Source organism: Anopheles coluzzii, chromosome 3 (assembly GCF_943734685.1).
Source record: "Anopheles coluzzii chromosome 3, AcolN3, whole genome shotgun sequence".
In the NCBI taxonomy this organism is placed as follows: Eukaryota; Metazoa; Arthropoda; class Insecta; order Diptera; family Culicidae; genus Anopheles; species Anopheles coluzzii.
In genome coordinates, this window is record NC_064671.1 from 84,877,186 (window position 1) to 84,896,268 (window position 19,083).

The 19,083-nt window shown below is 45.1% G+C and overlaps 1 protein-coding gene across 3 annotated transcripts in view; it reads left to right on the top strand.

Moving 5' to 3' along the window:
* Positions 1–19,083, top strand: part of LOC120955674 (protein unzipped) — a 63,477-nt gene that overhangs the window by 4,115 nt on the left and 40,279 nt on the right. For all 3 annotated transcript variants that reach the window (XM_040376754.2, XM_040376755.2, XM_049610407.1), the window contains exon 3: positions 18,578–18,617. The gene's annotated coding sequence lies outside the window, so the exon portion shown is untranslated. The remainder of the gene's footprint in view (positions 1–18,577; positions 18,618–19,083) is intronic.

Sequence of the window (19,083 nt, forward strand, 5' to 3'; positions counted from 1 at the left end):
TCTTGTAGGAACGGGCGCGTCTACCACTAGGCTGTCGGGCCGTCCTTTTGAACCAACAGTTATTTGGGTATTTAAAAAAGGAGCAATTCAATACATTCAGTATTCAGATTAAATGTACATTTCGGAAATGAATTCAAAGCAATGGTTTTATATCAACAGTTTAGGATATGTATGGCTTGGTTTGTTCTAGCTGAGTAATGTTTTAGCTGGCGTTTAAAGTATTGAAACCTAGAATTACGTCAAATATTTCAAATTTACGCTTTCTTTCTCCTAATGTTTTTTTCTTCCTTTACCTTTACCTCTCGGCTCTGCCCAGTTGCACTGCAATTATTTCACTTCCTGAAACGTATGTCTGCCAAAAAAAAAGCTCAGCATTCTATCCCTGGTATTAGAAACAGTGCGGATAGAGTGTAAGAGCATGGCATGGAGGGGAAAAATGGCAAGAAAAGTAAGGAAATTCTCACAATAGTGTTTAACAAAAGAGCAGCTACAAATTGAAATGGCAATAATCACTCTGCCGCTGTGCTGCTGATGCTCGAACCGGCCGGGATCATATGCCGCTCGACCGTATCAAATCCGTTTCCGGGCTTGCTTACACTTTTCCCGGGGCAAAAATCGGAGCATAACGGTGCGGGTTCGATAATTTTCAAGCGAGCAAAAGTTTCAATTGTATCGCGTACGATTGCGCTCGCTTAACACCTTTAAGCTGCCCTCGAGATCCGATGAGAGATCGTTAAGATCGTTTTGGGAGGGAGTGAAGTTTACGTTTCCTTACCGTATTTTCCCAATCACGACCTTTTCCCTCTCCCGTTGGCTCCCGATAATGGTCGCTGGTAATGTGGGCAAAGCATAATTTGCGGCACAACTCATTAAACACACATTTTTCGGGATGGGTTTTTGCTGCTGTTGTTGTTGTTGTTGTGTGCGCCTGTGGTGGCCCGGTGGCACCAAATCCCCCTTGGTTCTGAAAGTGGTCTAACAACCAACGTTCAATTTCGCACCAGATGGCCGCAAACCCTGAATCTGGAGCTGGGAGTTGTTTTTTTTTCGTTTCTTTTCTTTCGTTTGTTTGTGCACATTTATTTGCAGCCAAGCCTGCACTCCCGGAAACCCGCCCAGGCCAGAAATGAAATTCGAATTGGTTGGCATTATGTCTTTTCCTCGTCCACACTGTTCGTTTGTGCGTTCGGTGTGGTTACCTTTAGCGTCCAAAAAAAAATCGAACTTCGGTATTACATCTTTATTTGAATAGCCAATCGAACTATTTGGACTGGACGTCCGAGTATTGGTGGGCTCTTGAACCCTCCGGGAGTGAACAATACACCCATCATCGATTTGGCACACCAAATGGGATCGTCTGGGAATGGCAAAATATTGGCATAGTTTTGTTTCTGTTCGTGCACCCGTCACAGGAGGGGGAAATAAACATTCGAATATTTCTTTCTGTAAACGAAACAAAAGTAGCGAAAATTGAGTTTTCTTGGGTGAGGGAAAGAAGAAGAAGAACAAAAGAAAAGGAAGGCAACTATGTCATAGCTGTCATCAACAGTTCGTTCCTTTCGAGGAGTGTTGTGGGTTGCGAGTTTTATTGAGAAAGGGAAAATAATAACGCACAGCGACCGATGGGGGTTCGACCGAGTTCACCTAATTTTGGGCTAAGTTTGTTTCGCTTTTTTCCCCCCATTTTCTGATTGGCTTTGCTATGGTTGAATATTTGGGTCAATTTGGGTGATATACATTTGCTTCCGTGTCCTGTTTGGCAATGTGCCACTACTGTGGTGGTGTGTGCCCGATGTTTCATTGGAAAATATCAAGCTTAGAAGTAGATTTGCTTGGAAAATATTTTCTACGAAATTATGTTCACTCGATAGAACCGCTCAATGGTGTTTGTTTACAAGGGCTTATCGCTTATGTGCAGAAACGCACCAGCAGCTAGATAGCGAATAAATTTTAATTACAGGATGCTGTCTCACCCTTCTCCAGGGTGTCAATTAACTTCACAAAACGATGCCTTTACACCTGCATTCCATTCGGTGCTGCATTTTTCCCCTACGCTTATCTCTCCGTTTTAATTTAGCTTTTTGCTCCTCAGCAGGGAGGTAATTACTTTTCCCTTTTTTTTGTCTGTACCAACGTGAAAGCCGTTCGTTACCCGGGGAAAGCTCGGTGTATGTTCTAGCTGTTGGTGCGAGAAAGCTAATAGGCAATGGAATAGCATAGGGGAATGCGAAGGGGGGCCTCTGTGAAGAAGCTTCTACTAGCATCGCAAACCATCCAAAGCGAACCTCGAAACCGTTCGGAAAGCGTTATCGCGCATCGCGAGGAACATAATACGGTAAAAACACAACTACGCTGTCTTGTGTATTTCTTTGCGTCTGTAAAACAAAATGAAAAAAAAAAAATACACGCACATTAAACCCATCTTTATCACGGAAAGAAACTGGTTCTTGGGGAGGGGATGCTCCAGGATGGGTGTAGAATAAAGGGAATCAAAAGAAGGAAGCACTTTGAAGGTCTTTTGGAAGCCTTTCTCGGTGGAGCAGAGTAAGATAGAGAGCAACGATGTTTAACGTTAAATGTGTTCAAAAAGCACGTGAGAAAGAGAGTTAGCCACCAAAACAAGTAGACGAAAACAGACATACCTAAAAAACAAAACAGAGAACAACAAAACCTTCTTCACAAAAGCAAGAAGTTAATGATTTGCTTTCTTGGCTGGGCCCTATTCGTGCAGACGCTTTGGTGAGCGCTTTGTTACCTTTTTGCCGTGTATTTTCTCCGGCGAGTTTGTTTTGATGACTCGTAATCGGTGCGGTAACTTCGGTGCGATTTAGTAGAGGAAACAGAAACGCTTGCTCATGGAGCGCAACGGCTTCTTGGGTACTTAGTAGTGTAATACCTTAATCGGGCGCATCAGACGGATGAACATCATGGTTCTTCTTTTTCATTGTAACTGTGTGGCTGTGTGTGTGTGTGTGTTGCTGCTGTATTTGTTTGTTAGTTTCCCTATCTATGCTGTGCTCCCATTTCATTACGGATTTCACATCACTTTGAAGGCCAACCGAAAGCAACATACAAAACACGACTCATCTGTGAACTGTGTTCTCTCGGTTCGCTGGTTTGTTTCCTACCGACGGTGATGATGATGATGAACAAACATTGAATAGAACGGGAACCTACCGATAAAGAAAGGGTTTTTTGAAGCCCCCTCCCATTCCGACGGTTTCTACAAGGGCCCAGTTTTGCGCTTAGGCATCCAGCGCGGAAAGAAGCTTCATCATCATATCGCGTATTATTTAACGGTAACGGTACACAGAAAAACTACTATGCCTTCAGGGGAAAGGATGGGTAGGGACGTCTCAGCATGGCGCCACCCACACAAACCCAGCGAATCGTGTCCGGCATTCGCTGGAGAAACTATAATTCAGCGTCGATTACGATTACGCCGATGATGACATGGATTACATTCGTGGCTACGGGGCTAATTCTATTCCGGAATCGTGGTTTTATTGAGCAATTTCTCAACATCGGCATCGGGGGTTTAAAGTCATCAGTTTCATTTAAAGCGACGAAGTGAATTAAGTGGCTTCTGGCACTGCCGAACTCGAGGGCCGCAAAACAATGGAGCTGAGACGGCTAAATGCTATTCATTATTGTAATAGCTCTACCACGCGAACAGCAAAATTGAGTGGTTTCGGGGGTTTTAATGCCGCTTGCTCTCTGGCAGATGATTTGTCTATTCGCTTTCCGATTAATTATGGTCTTCTCGCCGCCGACGCGTTACTTTCTTTAGGTCAAATGGTGTGTAAATGTTATCTTATCTCGAGGTTTTTCTTTTCATCTCACCTCACGTTTAAATCCTCAGTTGCTTCCAGCAAGACTCACCGACAGTTGAAGTACGTCTCAAGTGACGGAACTGTCGGGGCTGTCTTCATCCGTCACTTCAAAGCTGACTCGCGCCCACTCCAACTTGTTGTAATGAGCGCTTTTTTGTGTGGCGTTGATGGCTTTTGCCCGTCTAACCATCACGCTTCAATTAAATCCCGAGTTTCTTTACGGGCATCTTTTAAATCTCTCTCTCTCTCTCTCCCCAAACGGGAGAGTGGCTGACGAAGAAGAAGCCTTTCATTGTCACCCCACCAAGTATAAACACATTGCCCCGTTTGCATGTAATCTCAAATGCGTCAATTTGTAAGGTTATTGTAAGGGGTACGAAGACTTGACATCGGTTGGTGACGACCAATTGGTCACACATAACACGATGGGAATAGTGCTCTGTCCCGAAAATAGTAACGCTCGAGTTGATACAACCAAACTTTTATGGCTTTTCGATAAGTCCCTCAGGTTACGCCCATTAGAGTTCCTTTTTACCCAGTAACAAGTCACTCCACTCGAGCGTAACAGTCCAATGTTGTAGAACTAATCACAGGATGACAGTTTATCGGAGAGGTTTTTTTGATTAAGCTATAAGCCTGTGTGTGTCTCTGTTCTGGGACAATGTCTTTCAACACATTAATCGCCCGTTATCCAATTTTTGCACATTATCATAAATGTTTCCCGCAACCCTTCACGACCACACGTCCGCAGATGGAACAGATTTGAACGAGTGTGGCGGCGGCGCGTGTCTTATAAATCTCAAACAAGAGCTACCGGAATGTGGCCGGAGCCAGCAATGTCAGGACTCGTAGAATCGTTATGATGAGTGCTCGTGATAGTCACGGGCAATTATCATTCCGAGACGGTGGCGGAGGCACCGAAACGGCATCACCCACGCTGCAATGCTTTCCACAGTTTCTCCACGCCGAAGACGCCGACGACGACCTCGTAAACCGAAATGCACGATACGGTATCGTTCCAGCTTATATTCAAGCGGTTCCGTTCCTTTCCTTTTTGTGTAGTTTGCAAATGGGACGGAAAATCATGATGCCTTGCACGGCATCTCAACCATGTGGGGATTTTTTCTTCTTCCTACTTTTCCTGTCCCGCTGACACTCCGATGAGTATCGCTCTTGGTGCGCCACTACCACCAGAAGAAGTCATTCCAAAATGGTTCGGTAGCGTGCAGCGTGCGATGTAAACAAACCCGCCATCTAGCTGGGCCGTGTTGGTGTTTTCTCTCCCCCCGGTTTGACAAGGTTTTGCATCTCGATACTGGTTTGGATGACAACGACAACAACGAGATATCCTCCCCTGCAGCCTTTAGTCCTTAGTTCCACTTTGATGAGCGAGAATAAGGGGTTCTCGTTTCCGCTTTCCGCTGGTTGTAATGCTCTCCATGCTTTTCTTGGGGGCGCAATTGACACGTGAACCTTTGTCTCGGTGAACATGATAGTGGTAACGATGTCGACGTCGTCTTGCATCTGCTTATCTGTGCTTGTTACAGAAGCTTTACGACGTTTGTGATGTGTTGAACAGATTTTTTTTCTTCGTCTCCCTGACGCTTCTAATTACGGTCAGACCAAGGCTCGTGTTGGGCTTGTTTTCGATTTCTTCACGTTCATGCAGCGGGAACTAATTTCATTGATTACTGTGAAACACCTCCAGCGTATGCTGTGCCATATGTTGTCGTAGCCCCCTGTTCAACGTTAGCCTTCACGTTGCTAGAGACATATGTCGACAATAACAACAACGATATTCTTTCATCACTGAACAAATCCAAATTGGAAAGAGAACGGTTGGTTGTTTTTTTTTTTTTTGGACAACAAAAAACCGTCGTGTCCAAGAGTCGTTCACCGCTTCCAGAACGTTTTCGGCGTGTGCTCTATTTTTAAGACTTGCCTCTTGCTAGACCCCTCGTCGGCAGTGGTCCGATTCGCTGATGAATCAGTTGTTTTCCGCTCAATTGATGTCAATTGAGATTGCGAAAGATCTGTCAACGGAACTGTTGATTGTAGGGCATCATCCCGTTTCCCTGTTTCCAGGAATGAATCAATGAAACCCACCAAAAAAAAAGTATAAAACCGAAACGAACCGAACAAATCGATCTGTTTGTGTTGGGCGCGTGTCTCGTGTGGTAGCTTAATTATTTAATGGGCAAAGTGGTGTGCCGTATCATATGTTCGCTTGCCATCTACGGAGGTAAGTTATGGCCTCGTTTAATCGTTTTTTTTCTTATGTGAAGTCTGCTTGAGTTCTTTTTTTTTTTGCTGGAACGACATAAATGCATCTATTTCCACGAAAACAATCAACTGGGACACGATGGAAAGGAGGTCAACAAATGATAATCACATCAGTTTGCTGTTTATGTGGAGCAACTGGGGTGCAGTGACATCGTTCCTTTCACTGGCACAGCACTTGCAAGATGTAGAAATTAAGCATGATGTATGCATTGCAGCAATTTCCAATTCTTGGGAAATGAAAAGGTGACCGCGTAAGCGAACGCCAACTTCCTCGAGTCATCGTGGGCTGAGTATGCATTAGGTCATCGTCTGGCTGAACGAACTGTCGAAGCGCATGAGTCAACAGAATTATGCTCCATGATCTGTTGGGTGTTCCAACGTTCTAGTCTCGATCGTGATTCACGCATACACACACTTCATCCACCTTGGCCACATACAAATCTTTTCACCGCTGGAATGTGGCTGCCGGTGGTGCTGCATCAAGAACACACCAAGCACGATGTCGAGGGCATACCATCGGAGCCATGGGCTTTAGGTATTACGGTGTGCAAGTACTCTCGGGGGATGTCGGCGAACGGCGTGCCCAAGCAACGGTTGATTGATTCGTTGACCGGTAGTCTGGAGAGCAGAGTAGGTTCGGCGACCGGTTCTGCATACACGACCGAGCACTTGACAGCTCATCACGCGTGCGCGCCGTACGTTGGAGTAACACGAAAGCCTAATGGACAGGTTAGTGGCTGCTTCTATAGCTGTGCGCTGGGTAATCGGTTACACCTCACCGTTAGGTTTGAAGCCTCTCATTCTCTTTAGCAAAGCCTTTTTAGTACGTATTGCAACGAACAAGTCATATGCAAACCTCACAAACTGTCGTTACATTTGTATCTGTACGCGGATCATCTTCACTAATTGGCTGAATGATGCAGCAAGCTATGGAAAAGCAAATCCATTGATTTACTCTCAATTAATCACTCATGCAGCTCACTATGCCAAACCCAATAATCTCACTTCTTCAAGCTTTATCTTCAATGCTTTATTAGCAATCTGCTAGCAGGGGCGACAGTATGGCGTCGATTATGACGTGAAAGATGAAACGGTCATCGTCATCATCAGGCGTCTGATGAGCTCGGGAGGAAAATCAATTTCCACCCATCATAGCCATTATTCAGCTCCAGTGTAACGAGAGAGGGAGAGAGAAAGTTTAGCGTGGTAGATCCATTACAACAGCCGCATCGCATTTTGATGCGTGTACCCCTTTCTGTTCCTTAATGAACTTCACCCGAGCGATAGGCACGGGTTGTCTACTCCGCCTCTGCGCCCGGTTATGTTTGACGTTTGTGTTAGCGGACATTCCTGTTCGATGGGCAGCTACACACACACACACACACGCACGCCAGGGCGAGCAAAACCATCCGTCATCATTGCAAACTTAACCGTCACTTAATTGATGTGTAAATATTTGTGCTCGAGATAAATTTCATCCACCGACCAACAGCAGCCAGCCCGGGGCCTGCCTCCATGCGTTGTTGTGGACGGAGATGGACCGCTGGATCGCTTGAAAGACAAACAACGGCCACCCGATAGGAGGGCCCCGATTAAACAAACGTCCGAGCGAGAGCAATCACGCAAGATGCGCTGGCTGAGTAGTGAGCTCTGGAGGGGGATTTCGGATAAACATTGCTGGCGTGTATTTTTGACTTCGACACCGTTGGCGCTAGAATGCATCCTGCGGATAGGAATTCGCACTAGAGTTGTCCAAACACGGAATGGTGGTCTCTTTTTAAGGTAAAGAGTGTTTTCGGAGCAAATCTAAGTGGAATCCTACTGGTTGAATAGGTTTGGAAAAACAAAACTTTCGCCTCTAACAATTAACAACCAATTGTAAATACAGCGCATTTATTATGACCCGCGAATGACCTTGCTGGAAGCCATCCAACATCGGCATATTTAACGCGCACCCATTCAAATTATGACAGCTGTCAAGCAATCCCACGCGAACGAATCGATCGACACACAGATCGCCGATTCTGACGTCAGCGCGGGCCGGGCTAATGTAAACGTCTGCCCACTTTCGATCGATATATTCACGAAATCAAAATAATCACCCCAGAAGTTCGGCGGGCACACTTGGCCGCTCTGACTTTGACTTTCAAAGTTGCGTTATTTTTTGGCTTCTAATTGATTCTCACCCCGTTCTTCGGCAATAAAACGTACCGGGCGAGATGTGCACAATGAATACCGTAGCGCGTGTAAAAGTGGTCAGTACTAAAAATGGCATGCATTTTAAAGGCTCTGTGTATCGGCCAAAGGCTATAAAATTAACCCCCCCTCTGCTTGGCCGGATCTCTGGGACAAGGACATACACAGGCACCCAGTTGAGACGCCGTCGTGAGAAGCGGTGACTTTGGTTAAGATGCGTTTAAATGGCCCGTCCGTTTCACTGCACTGCTGCTGCTCCATTAAGAAGAAGGCACGAAGGAGGCTTTGGGGGTTATGACATCATCGTACCGTTCGTTAACCGGTCTCTCGTTGGGAGCGCCCAACGGATGCCGGGTCCGGTTTGGAATCGTCACTGTCAGTGTATGCTGGCGAATAATAATTACACGCGGCGAGCGAAACAAAAAAAGGTTCGAGTCGAACGCGTAAAGAGGGCAAATCGGGAGGCATGCGATACATGACGTCTTCGCCGTTTTGCTATTGTCGTGAAAGAGATGAAGGCTGCATGAGGATGAAAACTGTTTTTTATATGTGTTCTTGCTTCCACCCCATGCATGGGACAATATATGTAAAAATAAAATACATTTTCATGTGTCTTTCTCGCACTGAGGAAAGCAGAGAAGCAGGGAGAGAGAGTAGTTCAAGAGGATCAAACCGCCGGGGCGCATGAAATATTAGCTACATAACAACAGAAAACGAAACACCAACCGAAAAGCGCACGCCACAAAACACAACGCACAAAGTGGTCAAACGGGATGCAAAAATAACAGTCGAAAAGGAAGAGCAATTTAAATTTAAACTGCTGCAACCAACGCGGGGAGTCGTGTGCGGCCGCCTCGCAGGCGAGGGAATTTGGGGGAATTAAGATTCACATACTCTCAATCTAGAAGCGAACGAAACGTTCCCCTTCTTCCCACTTTCTCATGCACGGAGAAGAGGGGGCGACCAAGAAGTTGCACTAAACGCTGTGAATCCAATCCAATTCAAAACGAGCGTTACGAAAATCCGCGTCCCAACAGAGAGGCTGTGAACAGCGAGCAGCGCGCCCTAACGCACCCATTCTGACCCGGATGACCCTGAGAATGAGCGAAACGTTGCGATGTTGCGATTTGCGAACAAACAGAATAACAAAAAAAAACTAAGGATGATCTTGTTGTTCCTGTTTTAAGATGCTCGATTACGTCTAACTGACCACAGAGGAATAACAAAAAAACAAAAGTCGCATAATTTTTGCCTCATAGCAACGTTTAGCCGCGTGTTTAGCGCGCTAATGGACGAGCGCTTTACTGTAATCGCGCGCGAGTTGGCTTATGTTTTCATTAGTGTCGTTTGGCAATAGTGAAACGACAAACAACGTGCTATAATGCTACTTAATGTGAAGGTATTTGTTTTTAGTTCGGAAGGAGAGAAACAGAGAAGTTGGTGAAGTGTTTTTCGATCTGCAAAACGGTCACAATTAGAAAGTGTGATGTCTTGTTACTATGTACCGTTTTGATTTGGTGCACATTTTGAATTGTTATTCTGGTTATTGCTGTTGCTTCAACAAAAGGGGGAAATTTATCACCTAGTCAAACCCCCGCCGACATTGATTACTATCATTGCTCTCGATCTGTCAAGCTGTCAAACTGTCGCGCAAGAAACGTTGTGAACGCGGAAGAACTGCGCATTTTAACGCAAACCTCTGCACCGCTGTCACCCACCAAAGCTGTGAAAACAGCGAATCCCGGGGTCAATGGGACCTGGGAAAGCGATGGCAATACTGCCCCGGCTCCATGTTTTCCACTGTAAACTGACAGCCAACTTCATCCGGTAAGTCGGTGTACCGCAAAGGCAAACGGGGAAACCCTCTCCTCCCTCCCAGGTAGATGCGGATTTCATTTTTGCGGTTTCGTCCGAGCGGCAAGGAAAAGCAAAACATCAACCAGCTCAACGCGGTCCACCAGCTTTCCACGGCCGCGCACGGTTGCTGTGCTACCGTGTGAATGGAATGCGATCGGGGGTATGGTGAACGCGGAAAAAGAAAATAGAACAAATCCATTGCCTGCTTGGGTATGTTTTTTTTTTGAGTTGCCACTGTTCACTAAAGGCTACAGAGAGCACGTGTGAATCGAATAACGGCGGAAGCCAACGGCGCGGGAACAAATAGGCGGAAAATGACATTAGCGGTGTGCAGATTTGTGCACGTTTCTCAAGATAGCGTGTGCGTGTGTACGTGCGTGTATTGGTATGTGTGCGATTGGTAATGATCCTAGTTGCGGTGGTAAATAATTGAAATTTATTACCGCATCGTTGGGCCTTTAAGTGAACGGGGAAAAAGGGGGAAAATAAATGGGCATGAGTGGGCACAAATTAGGTGGCGCTGGTGCTTTCTGAATGCAGACATACAAAATTGCAACAAATTGATTTGTCTTGTGCAAATCTTAGGGGTGGGCCCATCCCATTTAAAGGTTTAATTTTTAAATTGAATCAATTGAATGGTCAGCTTTCACTGCGACAAGACAAACCTTCCTGTAATTAATTATAATCGTATCAATTGCATACTTTTAGGCACCATATGTCATTTCAGACAATTGCACTAAAATCCACATCGATGTCATTGCTGTCACATCATCACGTCATACAATTAGTGTTTGGGACGATTCCCATTCGGCTGTGAAATGGAACATAACTTACTTTAATTACTCACAGAACTTTATCCTACAGCTTCTGTGTTCATTCACTCTAGAACAAATGTCAAATGAGGCCAACCTATTAAATCTTAATGTATGTTCATCTCCGTTCGGGAAGCTATCCTCCCTCCATTTACTTAACCAACCGAGCGCCAACCGATCGTAAAAGTAAATGAAACATCATAAAATGTTCAATAGCATAGGCAATGATCACCCCGGATCCGCACTCGAAGACAATTCTCCAGCAACAAACCAACCAAGCAAAACTCAATACATTCTCCAACCGATGATCGTTCCGGAAGATAAGGAGGGCCATAACATTTCAAACACCCTTCTCTCCCCCATCACGATGCCGGTACGGACGCGATCGGGGTTCGATAAATCGAAATTATTTTCCACATCCAGCAAACAGCAAAGTCGCTCACTCGCGTACTGCACCACAAACCAGGCACACAGAGGACTTTGGAGAGGGGGCTTTATTTCGTTTTTCGTTACATTTTCACAGCCACGGTGGCTGTATTTATGAGCGCCCTAGCCCTGTATATCCAATTCTCAAACCGCATCCTTTGCGGCATTAAACGAACACGACGCCGTCGTCGCCGTCGCACTTTCCCGCGGGTTGTACGAGCGAGCGGAGAAATCGATCCGTTCTTCACGCGCGCATTGCAATAGAACTTCCTCCAGCGTGGCAGGATGGGGGAGGTTGGTTGGTATGCTCCACGCGGATCTGGGCCTAGCCGACAGGCGCCAACCTTTTTCCCTTACAATGGAACTGTATATCTTGCTTTCACGGGGCCGCGCTTTTGAAGAGCCCATGCAAGAGAGCTGTATTTAAATAGTGCCCTGTTGGGGAATCCTATTCCCAGGTAATTCCCAGAGAAGGGGAGATAGAATGAGACAGCACCCAAATCCAATCAAAGTATTTGGTGAAGGAATTAATTTGCCCGCTGCCCTATTAATTGGCTTCACCTGTAGGGAAGCGTAAGTAATCTGTTTGAATTAAATATTTAATACCGCGTTTCTCCTCTTCAAAGGGGGGGGGGGGGGGAGAATGCTCTGTGTGCTAGCGGGGACCGGGAAACCGTTTGAAGAGGTGAAAGGATTTAAACTCGAGAAATGGTGCGGTTTTCCACTGTGATGTTGGTGGCATCGTCTATCGATCCCCGGTACGAGCAATCAAGCAAAGCCTATATCCGTGTACTTGGCCTCCGTACTGCCTCGTGCTCGTGAAGGCAAAGGGCAAACATAGCAGCAGCAGCAGCAGTTTTGCTCTTGCATGTTGGCCCACGTAATGAAGGTGAAGGTAACGTTTTTGAACCGTGCGCTCTCAATCACGATTCATTGGCTTTAATTTAGAACTAGAGCACACCCCCACGGGACGAGGAGCGTTGGTACACCGGCGGGATCTTCTTCGGCACATGGGAGACCTAGACTCGGTGGAAAAAATGTGGATTTCTTTTTTTAGCTTACGTGTGCGTTGCTGGCAGCTTTTACCGCATTGCAGCCTATTTAGTATTCTGGGCGCGAACTCCTGTCCTAACAAGCGGTTTCGTGGGAAGTACGTGCGATGAGCAATGGGAAAATGTTATTGCAAAGCACATGTTCGACAAATTGTCAGTCGGTGTGTTCTGGTTTGTCTTTAAAAACTGGAACAGCTTCCCATTTTCGCCTGCAATTATGCTCACCCGCTGACTCACCCGGCGCGCCCTAAAAGGAATGTGAAACTTTATTTCCTTTTTTCCCTCTTAAGGTTCAAAGTTCGCACCATCAGAAAAGAACAAAAAAGTCCACCAACCGCACTTAGCAAGCCTTTAGGCGGCTGCAGGAGGAAAAATTGCAAAACATATCACATTTCCGGCTCCTTCCCTGATTGAACCTCCCGCAACTGAAGACGAATGTGTGCTTTAGTGTGGTGGCATTACGAATAAAAGTAGGCCTTGATGTAACAAACAAACACAAACAAGACCACGACGTTCCTTTACTCCTATTTTGCTCCCTTCAATGGACCTACTTTCGTGTTGCTGTATTGCTCTTCTTGTGTTGCCCTTACTAGCAAAGAAACCCAAAAATAAAAAGGATCGAAACAACAAACAAAACAAAACAGCGTGTTTCCCTACCGGCAGCACACAGACACACCAAACCTTTGACGTTGTTTGGAAATGCTTTTTATATTGCTTTGCGATTTATTTTTCATGAGCTCCACTTACCTCGCAGCCGCCCTTTCTCGCCGCCTCGTCGTCTCGTCCCCAAATGTGATTCTCCTATGCTGCAAGGACATTTGAAAGCCTGCCACTCTCACGAGTTTTTGACACGCGAACCATGAATGTCCATGAACCTGCCCGCTGTAGTGTGCCGCCCCTAGGTTTGGAAGGTGTACATGTATCTGTGCGTGAAGATGGTTTGTTTCTAATGGTGGAGGCTTTTTTTCCAGGGAGTGGAAAATGTCGAAACGATATTTTGCAGGCATTAGCGATGCGGGTGGAAAACCCCGAGCAGTATTGTGTATTTATTTATTCAACGTGTTTTTTATATTATGTTTGACTACGACGGCACCACATGCCCACATACGCAGTACAGCAGCACCGCGTGGGGCCATAAGGATAAGGATATACACGTGGAGCGCGCGTCAGCAGTTTTGACATTATTGACAGGCGGTGGCGATGTGTATGGTAGCTATATCCCTCTTTTCTCCGGGAGATGGGGTTATGTTTTATCGCTTCCGTGTTGGTGTGATAAAACGTACGGTAACGGTACTGAATGCTATTAATTTCTAGCATTATACCACACCTTTCCGATCGTACGGTTATCATCGTCCGTTGGCATTTAGCTGGCACTGTTTTCGATCCCTGTTGCATCCAGGTTACTTAATGCGAGAGAAGCGAAAAGAAAATTGAATATGACTGACAGGAATATTCATTGAATCATGATGTAACGAAACGGAAGTCCCAGAACCCCCATTTTCTTACATTTGTATCTAAAAGGGGCGTAAAAAATGGGTGAACTCAATAATACCCGCTGAGGAGTTCAGCAAAAAAACAAAGCAAACAAGAAAACCCCTCATAATTAAATTAAATGTACAAACTCCACCTGCCAACCTTTAAACAAGCGCCCAAATTAAAGCGTAAAATTATGCACAACAGGCTTATCAGTGCTGTCTTACCATGCCTTTATTGCTCCATATACCCAGAAACCACTTGAACTGCACAGCAGCACACAATCTAAACCAACCAACCCATCATCCACCCCCTACCGAAAAGTAAAAGGAAATTCACCCCAAAATGAATTAATTATGGCATATCACGACAAACAGCTTCTTAATTACGTTTCAGTATCCCAGTTTTCCGGGTGGCCTTATTATGCCTGTTCCCCAGATGATTCGTTTTGCGCAAATTTGCTTTTAATAACTGTCGGACGAAATACGGTATTTGCGTACGAACGAAATCAAACCCTGAAGAATGTTTGCTGCCACAAAAATTGTAAAGCTACTGCTTAAGAACAGTCTTTCCATTTCCCTCTCTATCTCTCCTTGTCCGGTCCCACCCACTGGAGATCTTCATCTTCAGCTCAAGTTAATAATTAAATAAAATGTTCAACCATTTCCAATGCTTTTAGGCATTCGCTGTCGTGTAGCGTTGGGTGTTGTGTGCGTACCCCGGGGATGGTGCCTGCTTTCTTTCAAGATTCCTGGCCCTGAAAAGCTGCCCCGCGGAAAGGCCACGGCATGCCAACTTTACTGACAGCCATTGCACAAATGCGATAAATCAATTGAACCGTTCCAACAGTTGCTGGCTGGCACGGCACTGGAACGTTGTTATTGTTTGGTTAGGTGGGTAAAAAAGTCCCAAACTCTTTTCGCGAAGAAGATCGTGGTGGGAAAAGTGATGGAAAGGATTTACTTTTCCTTTTAAATGCTTATTCAATAAAATTGAAATATTTTGTTTAATTTCGACGTACTATTTTAGGCTATGCAACGATAAAAAGATGGCTGAAATAACGCATTTTTACTTAACATGAGCAATACTGTTGTTCGTTTAAAAATCACAATTTGTAAAACAAATGACAGAGAGGTCTCATTTTAGTATAGTTTAGTTTATTTTAGTTTAGTTTATTAATTTTATCCTGTTTACATCAATTTTTCACTTATTGACCAAATCTGGTCTACTAAAATTATTGATAAGTTTTAGTAATTTAAATTATGATGCCTAAAGTAATATTTCCAATTATGATGTTTGGCTTGTATAATAGTGTGGCATTATTTTTTTGCTGTCCATCATGTCTGTACGGCGTTTGTTTCGAAAAGTGCCTTAAATATTTGTTCAGGTCTTGTAATATTGGTTTTAAATAATCGAGAATTTAAAAATAACTTAAAACATTATACAATCCAATGTAAAATTACTGACGAAGTAGAATACTAAACACTCATTCCTAAGACCTAAAACTATTAAACTTTTCCTCCAACCCAACATTTCCTTTTCGCGCCTCTACCACGAATAGCGCAAAGAAGTTGAACTTTTTTGCGCTTTCTTCGTCCATCATTTCTTGTTGTGTGATGTTGTCTTTTTGTTTGCTACATTATTTTCAATACCATAGCTACAACCTTCCAATTGTCATGCTATGCTGTCCGAACAGCCGAGCTGAACAGCAGAAAGTGGTAGCTCCCGGATCGCGCCGCGAAGAAAAAAAGGGCAACAAAACAAAAACAACTCAGCAAACAACGGCGCGTACAGCGCGGGATAGAAACGGGAACGAATAGCTCCGCGGCCACGGTGGAAATTTAATTACGCTATATGAGCTGCTGCACTGCTTGTTGTTGTGCTTTTCTTCCTTTAATGTTCGTGTCGTCGGTACCGGCCGGGCCGCGGGTCTGGTGATGAAGGCCGCGGCGATCCATTGACAACCAGCCAGCTGCTCCTGGGACCGTCTCTCCAGGGGCGAGGGTGCAACATATCGGATAAGAAGGCGCCTGATTCTTCAGTACGCGGGAGATGTGCGTACTCTTCGGAGTGGCACTGGAGCCGGGCAGTCAATGGGTCGACCTACTTGATTTACACCAATTAACTTTCTCTTTTTCTCGGTGCTCTTCGTGTGTTTCCTCTCGCGCCTGTCTGAAGATGATGATGTTGTATCGCGAAAGTTTCGTTTCCACCTTTCCAGCCCACTGGCCGATTGGTTTTGATGGAAGCGATCGTTCACCAGGGCATTGGACACTGGAAGTCATCGTAAGAGCGAATGTCATCCTGGTTCAACTGACTCTGTTTGGACGATTTCGAGAGACGGTTTTCAGCTGCTGAACAATAGGCATAATTTAATTATCACATTTACATTAGACACCTTGACAGGAAGCAGAACCTCAGCATAGAAAAAGGGCATAGAGAGAGAGAGAGCACAGGTGTGGTGGCCAAAAACGCTTCTCAAATTTGGTAACCGGATAATCGCATTCTTCCTCCTTCCTCCCTATTTGGCCATACAAAACAGCACCCAGACACAGTGCTCCATTGAAATTTCGTAGCCCTTTTAGTAAGGTGCTATTTCACATTTCGTTTAATTTTTTCGGACAGGGGTAATACATCCGACCCTTTCACGACCTAAACAACAGTACGTGCCCCGCAGTGCTGTTCATCCATTTAGCGTCAGTTAGCGTCAGCCGCCTATTATAATTCCCTCCAAGCCCTGTTCGGCTTGCTATCGGGAATGGATTGTGTGCCTTCTGGGTGGCTTTTACCCACAACAAAGAGCTTCAGCAACGAAACGAGTTAGTACATGCACTCGATTGTTGCTACTAACACACTCCACACAACAACAGCTACTGCAACAATGCCACAATGCCCCAGCGGGAGCGCTTTCCGGTTCGGGTGGTATCTTTTGGCACCTGGGTACAAGAATAGAATGCCGTTTGTGCGTGCGGTTTCCGCACAATCCGCATCCACAAAACGGTGGGAAAACGCTGCGGGATAGGGTTGAATTGAAATCTGGAGCAAACATTCCAGCGCATTCATCATCGTCATCTTCGTGTTGCTGAAAAGGGGCACCTCATGCTCAACCATCCACTCATCGGGTAGTGCGCCTGAATCATTTCAACTTTCTTGCAAATTCATGAATCATTCTCCAATCTTCTGAGCCTTTCTTCAGCGAGAAGGTTCTAGCTTTTGAAGCCGTGATGTGGAAGATGCGATTACGCTATTTAACGACTGATTATTCATCCTCCTCCTTCCATAATGGTGTTATTGCTACAGAGGCATTGCAATCGTTTAATCTCTCTCGATCTCTGTAGGTTCTACTCAGTTGACAAGTCTTATTTTTAGGCTACTGCTGCTTATCAGTGTCCAATAAAAAACTGCACAAAGGTTAATGGGGCCATAAAGTTGAGTATTACTGGACGGAAGCCAAAACATTCTACTTTACTTATGCAATCAGTTGACATACTTCTTCGCATGTTGCTTATCAATTTTATGCTGCGAGTTTGCCGCAAAAACGCGTGGAATAATCTGGATGGTTTACATTGACGCTTGATGTTGACATCACATTGTTGACCCTGTAATAAGTGTCGTGTTTTTCCACAAGTCTTTCATCACTCTGTGCTGGTGGCTGAGTTGTCGATGAAATTAATTTAAATTTAAATTAATCGATATAACCTAGCACGCTTAATGGCACCACGGTCACTGGCGCACCACTATAGAGCCTCCCTTTTTGTGGCCAATCGGCACGACGATCCCATCATCATCTTTTGCCTCTTCTCTATAATTTTAATCTTAAATACCATCCAGACCCGCGTGTGCCGGTCGGGCGGTGGTATTTTTCATTATACACATCGCTTATCACACCAGGCGGCTGCCCCAGGATTCATTCAACACAATACGGCAAAATGGTCCCATTAAGAGCTCTCTCTCCTGCTCTCTCCAACAGTGCTAGACACGATAGTGTATCTTCCTGCTAGTAGTATCCCCTTCACAGCGGGTTCCTGCCAGTCCCTCCAGGAAAGAGGCATCGATTTATGGTCAAAGGTGGCACCCGTGTCGGTGGCTTCCTCACGAAACAGAGGACTCCCGAGAGATGGGTTGCACGGGTCGGGGAATGGTAGACACTCGGTACAGATGCGAACCGGGCGATAGCCGACCCAAGAACCAGACGTGTTCAAGCGAAGCAAACACTCACACAATTCCCCTCTACTTGTAAGGGCTCTGAAACATTACCTTCTGAACTTCATAACATAAAGTAATTCGCCCCTCTTTGCGGATCGGTCCCAACATGCCGCTCTTTGGTTCCTATCGCGGTACAATCAATCTCGAACGAGAATGCAAACAATTGACGATGTAAAGAAAATTCCAATCGGAAGGGCGCATATACACAGAAGAGATGAGTGGTTAGTGAAATTCTTTATCGCAATTTTTGTGGCCAAGATAAACGGATGCCTGCGGGCTAAATGTATGCCGAAGCAAACATTTACCGAAGGCCCTTTATTCGAACTATTGAGGAGTAGCAACACAAACATTGATTCTTTGTAAAGAGGTTACTCTACAATCGTTGAGCTCTTCGGTGTAATATGCATTAAAAGTATGTTTTTTTTTCTTCTCTTTTTAGATGATCCAGTATCTCTGAATTGGATTCTGCTCAGGAATAGGTAAATATTTGACAACACTGTGCTTCATATCGTACAAAAGATTTTTAATATTTTTTTAACTTAACCGCTCTTCGTTGGTTTTGTCGTACTCTACCAGCAATTTATCTGATTTTCAATCTTTTTCTGGCCTGGTCATGACAACATCAGAACATCTGCACAATAAAAACCTGACATTGACATACATAGAAATGTAACACAGTCGTGAATGTCTAGTGGCGTGAACAGTGTGACTCTGTAAAAGGGAAGTCCCAGCACCGTCGATGGTCAACACGAGCGAATGATAAAAATCATTGCTTTGCTCAATTTGTCTGCGCCATTAGGATCTTTGCGAGGGCCGTTTGGTCAAACGGTCGTCAGAATAGCCCGTCAAATGAATATGGTGGCACAATTCCGCTCCGAATGGGCTGAGACTGCAGTGCAGCTTGATTTGATAAAATCGGACAAACAAATTCATACCAAAAATGTG